General features: G+C 58.6%; 1 pseudogene; it reads left to right on the top strand.

The window, feature by feature from the left end:
• The first annotated feature begins 1,596 nt into the window (after window positions 1-1,596).
• LOC116539212 lies at window positions 1,597-5,408 on the top strand (annotated as a pseudogene).
• The last annotated feature ends 7,278 nt before the right edge of the window (window positions 5,409-12,686 follow it).

The following is a 12,686-nucleotide window of genomic DNA, read 5'->3' as shown; positions in this document are numbered from 1 at the left end:
TGCCCAGCTCCCGCATCTAATGCCCAGGGGGTGCCTCCCAGATGCCGGTGGCACAGTGACGGGGACAGGAGGTGGCATCACCCTTGTTCTGGATCTCCCTGGGTGACCCCAGTACGTGACACCCTGGACTCCAGAGGCCTCATCGGTGCCACAGGGAGCCTGGCCACATCAAGCTGGGCAGCTCTGTTCTCTGCAATTATCGGGTCTGGAGTCTCTTCTTGTCAGAGATTCTCTTAAAGAGTTTATTTCCGTAGATTAAAGACTAGACAAGGAGAACAGACAGGAGAGAGGCTTGTAGATGTCTGCTGCAACCTTAGCTTCTCAGAAAACAGGCGCTTGGGACTCCTCCCCAAAATGGGGAATTTAAACGGAAGACGTGGCCCCCAAGACAGCTCCTTTGGTCAAAGGCTCTGAGTACACATGAAAGGAGGGGGAGGGGAGGGGACATAGAGAGGGGAAAAGGGAGGAGGGCACCAGGCCAGGCGGAGCCAAGGGAGTCCTGAGGGTGAATCCGCTTGTGCCTATAAGGGGCCCTGTTGTGTGCTGTTGGGTTGGGACACAGCTCTGCCTGCCCCGGATGCGTTCTCTGAACCAGGGACCCAAGAGAGCAGCTCTCCCACTAGGGCCAGGGGCTTCCAGAATGCCCTTGGCTCTGCCCGTCCTGGTGCCCTCAGCCCCTATCCTGGCGGGAGAGCTGCTCTCTCAGGTTCCTGATTCAGAAAAGGCACCCGGGGGTGGGCAGAGCTGTGTCACAACCCAATGCACGACAGGGTCCCTTAGAGGCACGTGTGTGTCCACCCCCAGGAGCACACAGACAGACCCTCATCCACTCACAGGCACGTGTGTGCCCACCCCCAGGAGCACACAGACAGACCCTCATCCACTTGCCCTGCCTGGGACAGGAGCCCAGCACCCAATGCCTGTCCCAGCTTCCACCCCTTTGCTGACCTTCCCCACCCCTCAGGCAGCGTGCCCGGGGACCAGGGTTCTAACCCCGGCTTCCTCCCTGACCATCCTCCTGGAAACATCCTTCCTGTCTCTGCCTCAGTTTACCTTATTGAAGGGTGACTTCCAAGGACCCATTCAGCTTTCATCTCCTGTCACTCCGCAGACATCAAGACTTTCCATCCAATTCCCCCCACCCCCAGCTGCCACTCCCCTTCCCAATCTTCCGCCCACCCCTGTCCAGGGGCCCAGGTCCCCAGCGCGGGCAGCCCCTCTGTCCCCCTTCCCGGGACCTGGAGCCGGCTAGGATGGAGTTCTCTATCCCAGTTCAATTTCCCCCGCCTTTTTGATGTCACATCCTGTCCCAGCCCGCTCGCCCGCGGCCGCCGCCCTCCCTCCTCCTCCCCGGGAGAGAGCGAGGCGCGCGGGTCCCTCTGCGCCACCCCCGCCCCCGCCCCTTCCGAGCAAACTTTTGGCACCCACCGCCGCCGAGCGCGCGTTCGTGCTCCGCAGGGCGCGCCTCTCTCCGCCAATGCCAGGCGCGCGGGGGAGCCATTAGGAGGCGAGGAGAGGGGAGGGCGCAGCTCCCGCCCAGCCCAGCCCTGCCCAGCCCTGCCCGGAGGCAGACGCGCCGGAACCGGGACGCGATAAATATGCAGAGCGGAGGTTTCGCGCAGCAGAGCCCGCGCGCCGCCCGCTCCGGGTGCTGAATCCAGGCGCGGGGACACGAGCCAGGCGCCGCCGCCGGAGCCCGGAGCCCGCCGGGGCCAGAGCCGGAGCGCGTCGGCGTCCACGCAGCCGCCGGCCGGCCAGCACCCAGGGCCCTGCGCGCCAGGTCGTTGGAGGTGGCAGCAAGACATGCACCCGGCCCGGAAGCTCCTCAGCCTCCTCTTCCTCATCCTGATGGGCACTGAACTCACTCAAGTACGTGCATCCAACGCCATTTTCCTCCCCGCCGAGCGCCCGGCCCGGCCCCCACCCCGGGAGCCCCACAAAGTCCGGAACGGCTCCGGCTCCGCGCCGCCCCGTGCCCCCGGCCTGGGCGCCCGGAGCGCCGGGGTTTTCGGGGACGGGGCCGGGGCGCTGGGCCGGACCTGGGTGGGAGGGGGGGGTGCAGGCTGAGCCGAGACGCTGCCGCCCCAGCCCCGGCCCAGCAGGGCTGACAGCTGCCCCCTTCCTCCTAGGACTCCCTGCTGAGAAGTTCAAAGGGGAGCTCCAGGGGGCTTTTGACTGCTATTGTCATCTGGAGGGGGAAGAGTGAGAGCCGGATAGCCGCGCCTCGGGCATTTTCCGAGGTGGCGGGACCTCAGTGCTCCCCCCAGCACGCCCCTGCGTGGCTCAGCCTCCCTTTGGGCATCACGCTGCCCTTGGGGGCCCCGGAAACAGGCGGTGGGAACCGTGCGGCTGAGACCGGGAAGGGCAGCCAGCGTGCCAGCCAGCTGGGTGCATTGTTGGCTTAACGTGCAGGGCGTGGGGGGCTGTGGCCACATGCCGGGCCGGCAGGAGGGGAGTGAGGAGCCTGGTGGTGTGCCTGTGTGGGGATCGTGGGCATTTGAGACGGGCTCGTCCTTCCCTGAACAATGGCTCCACGGAGAAAGGTCTCTTGCTTGCTATTCTCCATTTTAAAGATGCATCTTGGAGCTGGCAGTTCTGGGGGAGGAGGAGGGCTGTCTGTGAGCGCCGAACTGGGAGGGCTGCTTTGGCACCATGGTACTCGGAAGAGCCTGCCAGCCTCGGGAGCCGGGCTGCTTGGGAGTGACATTAAAATGCCCTTTCAATGATGCCACTGTGCCATGCTCTGAACTGGGAGACTCTGGCCCTTTGGAGTTGCAAGTCCAGGAAACAATGGGCAGCCAGCACCCTGGCCCCAAGCCCCAGCTGCCCCTGACCCTCCTTCCCTTCCTCCCTGCCTCCCTCTCCCTCAGAATAAAAGAGGAAACAAAGGAGAGAAGATGGGAGGGCCAGAGACTGAGAGGAAGACCACAGGAGAAAAGACGCTGATCCAGCTTCCCTTGTTTTGCCTGGAAGCCCTCCCTGGCTCCCTGGCTCTGCCCGGAGAGCGGTCCAAATCCCAATCCAGCAATGGGTTATGTGGTCCCAATTACCCTCAGAGCCCCTCTCCTGGTGCTGCCCAGATGATTGGCTGGTGCCCCCCTGGAGAGGTTCTGCATGGTCTCTGGGAGAGAAGTTTTCTTGGCCCCAGGAGGGCCTGGTGGAGGGGTGGCGATTGTGCAGTGTGGCTGGACAGATGCATTCATTCACGTGTGCGCGCACACACACACACAGGGGAGCACATACCTGCAGAGAAGAGCCAACCAGGTCCCAATTAGTGGCAAGCTGCCCTGAAAGGGCTATGCCTGTGTCTTATTGAGACACCTTGGCAAAGACATGGCTGGGTCTGGGTGGTCCTGGACACGGCCCCTCCAAGCCTTACACCCTTAAGCCCCCTTTCCCAGGCCAAAAAATGCTTTTCCTCCATAAGTTCTCCTCTTTGTGTCTTTTTAAAGATCCCCTGTTCTGGGGAGAAACTTTTGGTTCACCTTCAATTAGAAGCTTTGCCTCAGTGGTGAAAGTATTTGTCCACCCAGGCAAAGGGTGCTGGACATCTGAACCTCAGCCAGCCCCTGAGCACACCCCCGCATCCTCAGACCTTGGAGTGAACGCCCAGCCAGCCACCTTCAGGACCCTGGTCAGCTCCGCCAGCCCACAGCTTCCCTGAGTCAGGAAGGGAAATGCTGTTGTTTTCTTAGCTGGCCGGGAGGTTCCTCTCTCTGAGGCTGAGCCACAGGTTCAGAGGTATGTGTCCCTGGTCTCAGCCAGGAGGCACCTCCCACCCTCTCGGTACATCTCTACCTCCCTGGGCTGGCTTCTGAAAATTATGCCTTCAGAATCTTGGTTTGGAGGCCAATTATCCCTAATGGGGTAGGAGTTTGGAGAAAAGGCTCAGCAGGTAAAATCACTTCAACATTTTTGAGTCTCTGAAGTGGGCAGGGAGTGGCTGGCTCAGCACCAGCACCTGAGAGTCTGGCTACCCTGGTCCCACCTGGGTGGGCCCCGCTGGGGTTATGCCAGGTGACTCTCACCTTTGACCTCTAAAGTGGCACCTGGGGTCAGGAGTGGATGTGGGTGGGGGCCCAGGCTGCTCTGATTCCAAGAGCTACTTGAGGACACCCATCCCCAAGCATCTTACTTTCTTGATTCCAAAGTTACATGTTGTGGGTGTCTTGAGCAATGCTGCTTACATATGTGAGTGAGTGAAGAAATGTGTCTGGGCTTCAGGAAAGGGTGCTGGAGTGCCTGGTGTCTGTCTCCCACTTCACTGTGGGTAAACTGCTCCCCGAAGCCACATTCCTGCTTTTAGCTCTGCCCAAGGGATGGACATGCGACTCTAGGGCCACTGTGTTTCTAACAGCATACATCGACATGAGAACATGCCAGAAGTGCATGGATCCTACCTGCACTTAATAAATGCTGCCTGAAGGATTCAGGCGGACAGGCAGGGGGACTGGAGCGCATGGCCAGCCATCTGCTCTCCCGACAGCTTGCTTAGGAGGAGACACTCAATCAAAAGCCAGCCGCTGATTGATAGCCTGCTCCATGCAAGGCTGTGGGGCCAGGTCAACTTTGTCCTCAGACAGAAAGACATTTTACCTGCTCTTGCTCTGTGATTTTCAACAAAAGGCTGGTATTTCATGCTCTTAGAGAAGCAGGGTAAAGTGGCATCGTACAGAGCTTCCCGGGCAGGGTAGGAAGGGTTGATCTCTGGGCCTTGGGGAAAGTGGGTCAGGGCAGGGGCTCCCTGAGCTCCAGGCTCGCCTCTACACCCCCCAGCCTTCCCTTCAGAGGGAAACATGCTTTTTTGTACATGATCAGGTAAAAGGGGCTGGGAAGCTTTATAGCAACAACCTTGAACCCAGATGGACTCACCGTCACCCCGATCCCACCAGACACTGCTTGCGTGACCTTGAAAAAGGCCCTTTAACCCCTCTGAGCCTGACCTTCCTTGATTCACGACGAGTTTAAATAAGACGGTTCTTGAGTAAGATCCCTTCCTGCCACAGACCCCCAACCCAATTCTTCCATTGAGTCACTCGTCCTCTTCTTAAACAAGCCTTTCCTGGGTACCAGCTGGTTGAATTTAACTCGGTCAATTCTGGGCTTACAATGTCAAGTGAGTCCAAACCCTTGCCACTTGGCACCTGGGGCTGGCATGCTTTGAGGGGAGACCCCAGGCTCTATCATAATCATGTATTTCTGTGGCACAAGAAGTGTCTGCGCCAAGTGCTCTGGGTGGGAGTCGGGCAGTGAGTTCTGTCTCGGAAGCTGGAGGAAGCTCTGGAGAAGGAGGACGTTTGATCTGGGCCCAAGGTTGCACCTGGGTCCGCTAATGAGCCAGGGGGAAAGAAGAAAGGGACAGAGGCTGGGCGTGGTGGCTCACGCCTGTAAGTCCTACCACTTTGGAAGGCTAAGGCGGGCAGATCACTTGAGGTCAGGAGTTCAAAACCAGCCTGGCCAACACAATGAAACCCCATCTCTACTAAAAATATAAAAAATTAGCAGGGTGTTGTGGCAGGGACCTGTAATCCCAGCTACTTGGGAGGCTGAGTTAGGAGAAGCGCTTGAACCTGGGAGGCAGAGGTTGTAGTGAGCCGAGATCGCGCCACTGCACTCCAGCCGGGGCGACAGATTGAGACTCTGTCTCAAAAAAAAAAAAAAAAGTTAGAGGACAGAAACGGCTGCAGACAGAGGCTGTATCTGGAAGAAGGGCAGGAGGGAAACCTAACTCTCACACCCAAGGCTCCGTCTATGTGGGCTGAGGGTATTCGAAGTGTTTGAACACCGAAGCCCAGCTGTACTCATCAGCCATGCATCCCCAGGCCGGGCCGGACCTTTCCTACAATGCGACGTCCCTGGATATCCCTGGGGGGTTCAGGCTGTCAGTGAACACAGAACAGGTTTGAGTGGCAGCCGTCACCATGGCTGTTTGCCTTCAGGCTGTGCTGAGTGACTGCTGTACACTGGGTCTCGGAGTTGGGCCAGCTGTTTGACGGTCTAGGTGCCTGCAGTGAGATGTGGGCAGCCCCTGGACTGCACCTGGGGAGTTGCGGGTTGGTGTGAACAGGCTAGACGGAGAAGACCAGGGCGGTGACCCTGACTTAGCTTTCAGAACCTCAGCGAGGCCCATCCCTCTGAATCTGTTTCTCAAACTCCCATTTAGTTTGTGATTGAGCTGAAGACCCCACCCCACTCCCCCGAACAAATTAAACGAGTAGAAACAGCCAAACGCTTTACCTGCTGCAACCTAAGCTTGGGCCACGTGGAAGGACCTGTCTTGTCCCCCTGCCAGGCCCTCCCCCCACCTCCAGCTCCTCTGCCCCCTCCGTCTTGGACATGCTGGGAGGGTACAGGATTTGTAGAAGGGGGTGGAGTGCGGGGGTAGAGGGAGGCGTTCGGGTGGAATTGGGGCCTTTTCCTAAACCAGTTATTTCAGAATGCGTGCAATTCATTCAGTCTTCGCACCAAAGTTGGCTGAGGCCTCTGGGGCTGGTGACACCTCTGGACACTGAGAGGGAGAGGGCTGCGTTCCCCTTCCCGTTCCCGGGTGCCTCCCCTGGTGTAAAGGCTGCTGACATAGGGTGGGGGGTAGGGGGCGGGGGCTGAGCTGTCAATCCTGCCCAGGAGGCAGCTGCTCTGTCTTCTAAAACAACCTGCTTCTCATTCCACTGACTTCAACCATCCCCGATCAGAAGAAAGGTAATTTCCTGCCTTGGGTTGTATTTATTCCTAAAGTTATCAGGCCCTGTAATCAGCATTAACATCACTGTGTAAAGTAATACAAAACTAATTACTAGCTAAACTGAATTAGATACATGGCAACGACGAGCCGGGCTGACGGGGCGAGCAGCCAATTTCCCGCTCTGAAAGATGCGTCCCGGATGCCCTGCGCGCTCAGAAACCTCAGCGCCGTCCTGGCCAGCGACCGAGGGAGGGCAGGAGAAAACAGGATGTGAGAGTGCACACCTCCGAGGTTTTTCAGGTTATTAAAATGACGACGTAACTATTATAAATAAGAATAACAAATAATATACTATATAAGATAAATGATATAAGAAGCCGGGTCGGGAGTTAAAGCCCCAGGAACGCTGCCCGTGGCGAGGGCTGATACCGTGTGTCAGGAGCGTAAACTTATCACGTCGTGGCAGTCCCAGCAATCCTGGGCGGATGGGAAGTCCCCATTCTTGACCTGAGGACACTGGTGTGGGGGGGTGAAGCAGCTGCCCAGCCACCCAGCACAGAAGTGATGACCCCCAGATGGAGCTCCAGGTCTGTCTGACACTGGAGAAACCTGAGTTCTGGCGTTTGTTAAGACAAAGAAAATGCAAAGTCGGAAAACGGTGCAGTGTCACCAGCACCAGCGTAAAGGCGGTGGCGGTGCCGCCTCGGGTCGCCGGCGTCTGTGGAATGCACTGCATGGCCCGTCAGCTGTGCCCTTCCGACTGTGTGGACACGTACGCTGCCGGCTGCTGACCTTGAAAACGGGCTTTTGAAGGAGAAAGCGGGGCGAGGAGGAGGAGATCAGCTGTGGTGTCCTGGCTACCCCTGAGGACCCAGCAATCCAGATCAAAGACCCCAGCAGCCCCTCCACCCCTCGGAGACAGGGTTTATCTAGGAGTGCCTGCTCGGCCGCCTCGGTGCCCTCGGGTGTAAGGTGAGCAGTTACGTAGGCAGCCCTGTGCCTCTCAAATGCCCCAGCATGTGTATGACAACTTGAGATCCAAGAAGTAAGAAATAGGGGTCGGGCGCAGTAGCTCACGCCTTTAATCCCAGCTCTTTGGGAGGCCGAGACGGGTGGGTCACTTGAGTCCAGGAGTTTGAGACTAAGAAGTAAGGAAAAGGACCTACAGGTCCCAAGCTAAGGTGGCCTCTCGATGCGGCTGTAAACCGCCTGGTACGCCCGCAGGGCTGGCGACACCCTTTGTCACACTTGGCATGCTTTGCACAAGGAGGCTGGGGGGCCGCCATGGAGAGAATGCACCACGTTCGCCCTGACCTGTCCTCCTGTGCGGCCGCTCACCTGGAGAACGTTCCCTGTTCCTGCTTCTTCAGTGCCCAGGTCAAAGCTCATGCCCCTGCCTGGGCTCCAGCTGGTGACAGCACCTGCAGTGTTCAGAAGATGTGCCTTAGCCGACCTGCTTGCCCCAAAAAGACATCCCGGCGGCAGGGATCTGGCCCGTCTAACCCTTATGCATGGTCCAGGGACAGTCACAATCTGATTCGAGAGTGCGTAGGCGTGAAGAGCTGAGACAGAAGAGTCCAGGCGGAGATGGAGCGATGCTGCCTCCCCAGCCTTCGTCCGCATTCAGATCAGCATTCACAGCACCTGCTTTGGGCCGTCACTAAAGTGGTCCCGTTCCTTCTAGGGGTTTTAGGCTTGCAAGTTGTCCCCGGGGAGTTTAAACCCTGCCGCGGGGATTTCCCTACCATGTAAAATGGCTCTCCTGAGTGCTGCTGAAAAGAGTCTCTCTCACACTTGCTTCCAGTGATGTTTCGGGGGCTTGAGGGTCAAAGAAAGAACAGCAGTGGATGGTAAATAACTTCACTCCATGCACTGAGGCTTGCTGGCTTTTAGACAGGGCAGCAGGGCTCAGCCTAGAAGTGGGGAGCCAGCTGTGCCCAAAGTTTAGCTGTCCACTTGAGTCCTTGAGCCCCTGCCTGGCCCCCAGTATGCACACACGGGTTCCCATTCCCGGAGCCACTCAGCCTCAGCCTCTTGTCCCGTAGATGCACAGACTGAGTCAGCTGTGAGTGGCAGCAGGTGGCGGTATTGATGGACTCGGGGGTGCTTTGTTTCATCAGCAATACAAAGGATTATGGAACAGGAGATCCCTCCAGGGGCTGCAGCAGTCTCCGTGAGAGCTGGCTCAGAAAGTTTCCGAGGCCAAGTCCAGGCTCCGCAGGATGGGTCCCAACCGCAGTGCCTGGGATCCTTGTGTATGGAGGCCGGTGTTGTCTGGATGCAAAGAACTTTGCTTGGCATCTGGCAGCACCAAATCCTTGGCTCTAAGCAAATGTTGCCACCTGGGGCATTTTCTATGCACCCAGCTGGACCCTGGGATTGACTCTTAGATGTTTTTCATTGTGATGCCACCTTTTAATTCATGTCAGGATCAATTACTGATTCCATAGAAACCAGACTTTCTCAATTAGGGTGAGTGTCCCCACCTGAGAAGTAGGAAAGGACCGTGTGTGTGGGGTCCCCGAAAAACATGCCTTCAGCCCAGAGGGTGATATGTCTGCTGAACTATCCTGTCCCTTTTCTTCAAAGTGGTGTTCCCAGAATTGGCCTATTTTCTGTTCGGCAGCTAAGGGAATACAGAGCTGTGGCTTCCCGTGGTCTGTGGCCAGTCAGACCATTCCATGAAAGTGGCGTGGAACTTGCCAGGGAGAGCGTGGAGGGGGCATACGGGGCCTGGGGGGATGGGGCTGTGGACAAGTCAGTTCTCGGGATGGACAAGGAACTAGGACTGGGAGCTGGACAAAGGGCAGGCGCTCAGTGGAAGAAATGTCTCCAGCCATAGCCACGGGCCTGTGGGACCCTCTCCCCAGGGGAACTGGCTCCCTGTCACCGTCACAGGGGGTCTTGAACAGCTGACTCGAGGGGAAGGGAGAAGGATGGTGCCTCGGAGGGAGTTGAGTCTCTTGGGTGAGCCGCTCAGGCCAGCTGTGCTTACAAACCCCAAGCGCAGTGGCTCACGATGGCAATGGTGGACATCTTCCCAGGGCACAGGCTGCCCAGGGCCAGCTCTGGCTCACACATCCTCTCATTCAGGGGCCCTGGGCGAGGGAGGGGCCCTCTCTGGACCTGTTTTCCTCATGACAGAGGCAGAGAGCCAGGGCGTGGCCGAGACATTTGGCCCTGAAAGTGCTCAGTCGTCGTGGCCCTTAGCCTTTCTCCCTCCCCGGCCAAAACTGCAGGTGGCACAGCCACACCTGGTGCAGGTGGTGTTTGGGAGAGCCTCGGCTCATGGGAGGTGTTGCCAGGCAGAGAGCCAGGCCAGGATGGAAATCCACTCCAGGAAAGGGGCTGCGGGGCAGTTACTCCTCCACCCACGTGTGAACCCAGAGGCCTTGGAGGAGGGGAGTGTGGGGGACACTTGGCTTGGAAGGCCCATGCTGGTCTTCTGTGGCTGCCGGGAGGGACTGCTCAGGAGACCCGTGGCTCCTCCCATGCTGCCTGGCTGGAGGCCGGGGCCTTTCCTTGCTCCAGGAATGTTCCAACACAGAAAGGGAATGAAAAGGTACATACAGGGTAGAAGAAGTGGAGATGGCTCCACATGGGACCTCTCTCTGTGTCTGTCCTCTCTGTCCTCTCTCTCTCCCCACCCTTCTCCTGTCTCTCCTCTGTCTCTGTCTCTCCTCTCTGTGTCTCTCCTCTCTCTCTCCTCCCATCTCTATCTTCCTCTCTCCTCCTGTTTCTGTCCTCCTGTCTCTTTGTCTCTCTCAGTCTCTTCTTCTCCCCTTCTCCCTCCCTTCTTTCTCCCCTCCCCTTGTTTCCCTTCAAGCTGTTTGCCAACAGCCTGAGGACAGTATGCATATTTTTAGACAGCAACCAGGCATCCAAACTTTGTCTCTTGGGGGTGTCCTTTGCCAAGGAGCATTGGGAAGTGTCCCAGAGACCTGCTTCCCTCCAAGCAGCCGCTCCTGGCTCTGAGTAGGTTTGCAACCTGCGGACCTCACTGTTCTGACCGTGGGTGTCGGTGGTCGTCTGTGGCCTCCCAGCTCCCCTTGTGGCTTCGCGAGGTGATTCTCCAACAACCCACGTGTGTCCGCCTCTTGTAAGGTCTATAGCAAGCTGTGCAGGAGCACCCTGTAACCCTTGCGTCTTCCAAGCTGTGAAGCCCGGGGATGCGCAGTGGGGATGCTTGTTTCTATGTGTGTCGATGAAACTGCAGAGTCCACCAAGGTCAAGGCCTGTAAGTGGCTGACGTGAGGACAGAGACCTGGCTGGTCTAACCTGTCATGACATGGTACAGGCTTACGCCAGGACTCAGAGGGGTGGGCAGCCTCCTATCCTCACAAGCGTGGAATGCAAGGGCCCACGAACGTCTTCCGGCAGCCTCTGTGGCTCGTGGAACTGTGCAGACGGCCAGGGCTTCTGCGGCCACGCAGCTCATGCCATCAACTCATGCCACTTCTGTGGCTCATGAGATTTCACTATGGCCGTGACGTTTGTGAGACGAGGGTGCTGCCTCGTTTGTGGGCTTAGCCCTGGAAATAGGCTGTCACCAATATGACCTCAGACAGGTCTTGTCATCTTTCTCGGCCTGAGACTCCTCATCTGTACAGTGAAGTCAGCAATGCCACCACTCCATCGGCTCCAGAAAGGACTGGGTGCCAGGCATGGCAAAGCCCCAGTGCCGTCTGGGGCACAGCACCTGCCCCGTCGGTATTCGGATGACTTTTCAGAGCTGCAGGTGTCACGAGCCCTTGCTTTAAGAGAAGTCGTGAGGAAACTGGGATTGAAAGTCCTCTTTCGGAACCCCTGGTATTGGCTGGTGCCGTGGATTCTCTGATCCAAATGCCTTCATTCTTCCCCAATCCAGTTTCCTTGTGGAACGCTCCACGGCCTTCTAAATCAAATCACACGTACTCAAGCCTTCTCTGACGACCCTTTCAAAACCACTACAGTAAGCACTCCCACTGAATCACGGATTTTAGAAACCCGACAAGATAGTTTGGAGCAGGTGCAGGCCGGAGCCGCCCAGGTGCAGGTCCATCTTGTACTTTGTGGCGCTACATGTGTCTGTGGCTTCTGAGCCAGCCTGAGAGTTTTGCGGATCGGATCGGGTTGGATTTGAAGTGGTTGCAGCAGAACGAGTGGTCCTTGTCGTTCCGCAGTGGGACGCGGCTCGGGGCCCTGAATCTGTGTTCAACACGCGTGGCCGGAGCAGGGAGGCGCCGCCAGCCCAGCCGGACGGGGGAGCCCGGGCCCGCTCTGCGCGCAGGGCCTGCAGTCCCCGCTGACGCTGGGAGGTGGCGCCGTTCCCCAACGGTTGGAATCTCGGGGCCTCGCACCCAGCCCGGCTGCCTGGACTCCCGCGTTCGTCCCAGATGCAAATCCGAGGGGTCGTTTACCTCGCGGGCCCCACGCCCCGCTCTCGGGCCGGGATCCTCCGGCTGCAGGTGCGTCTCCACAGCCGAGGGCCGCGCGCACAGAGAGAAGCCCCGGACAGGCGCGCTCCGGCTCTCCAGCCCCGTCCAGGAAGGAGACTGATCTCCAGCCAGGCAGAAGAGAGTGCGGGGAGTGACCCGGGATCTTCCCTTCCCGAACGGCTGGGAAAGCTTAATGGCAGGCCCGGAGGAGGCGGCTTTCATCTCCGATTAGAAGCGTTCTGCAAATGCAAAAGGCCGATTAACGTGCCCGACCCAGTCAGGCCTGCGCTTCCGGGGGAGGGGGGACCTTCACGCGCGAGTCCCGCCGCCGTCACCGAGAGGGCCGGGGAGAGGGGCAGCGGCGCCAGCCGGGCCTGGGCGCCAGGACTCGAGCGCCACCCCCGAGAGGGGCGCGGGGAGCCAGTGAGGACACCCCCCACCCGCCCACAACCCCCACCACGGACCCCAGACCCCGCAACACCCACCCACTGCCCCTCACCACGGACCCCACGCCCCCCACCACGGACCCCAGTCCCCGCCCCACACACCCACGCCCCCCACCACGGACCCCAGTCCCCGCCCCACAC

Source organism: Sapajus apella, unplaced genomic scaffold (assembly GCF_009761245.1).
Source record: "Sapajus apella isolate SASKATOON/1434 unplaced genomic scaffold, GSC_monkey_1.0 scaffold126, whole genome shotgun sequence".
Taxonomy (NCBI): Eukaryota; Metazoa; Chordata; class Mammalia; order Primates; family Cebidae; genus Sapajus; species Sapajus apella.
Note: the sequence above shows the minus strand (reverse complement) of the source record. Positions and strands in the feature narration are given on the sequence as shown.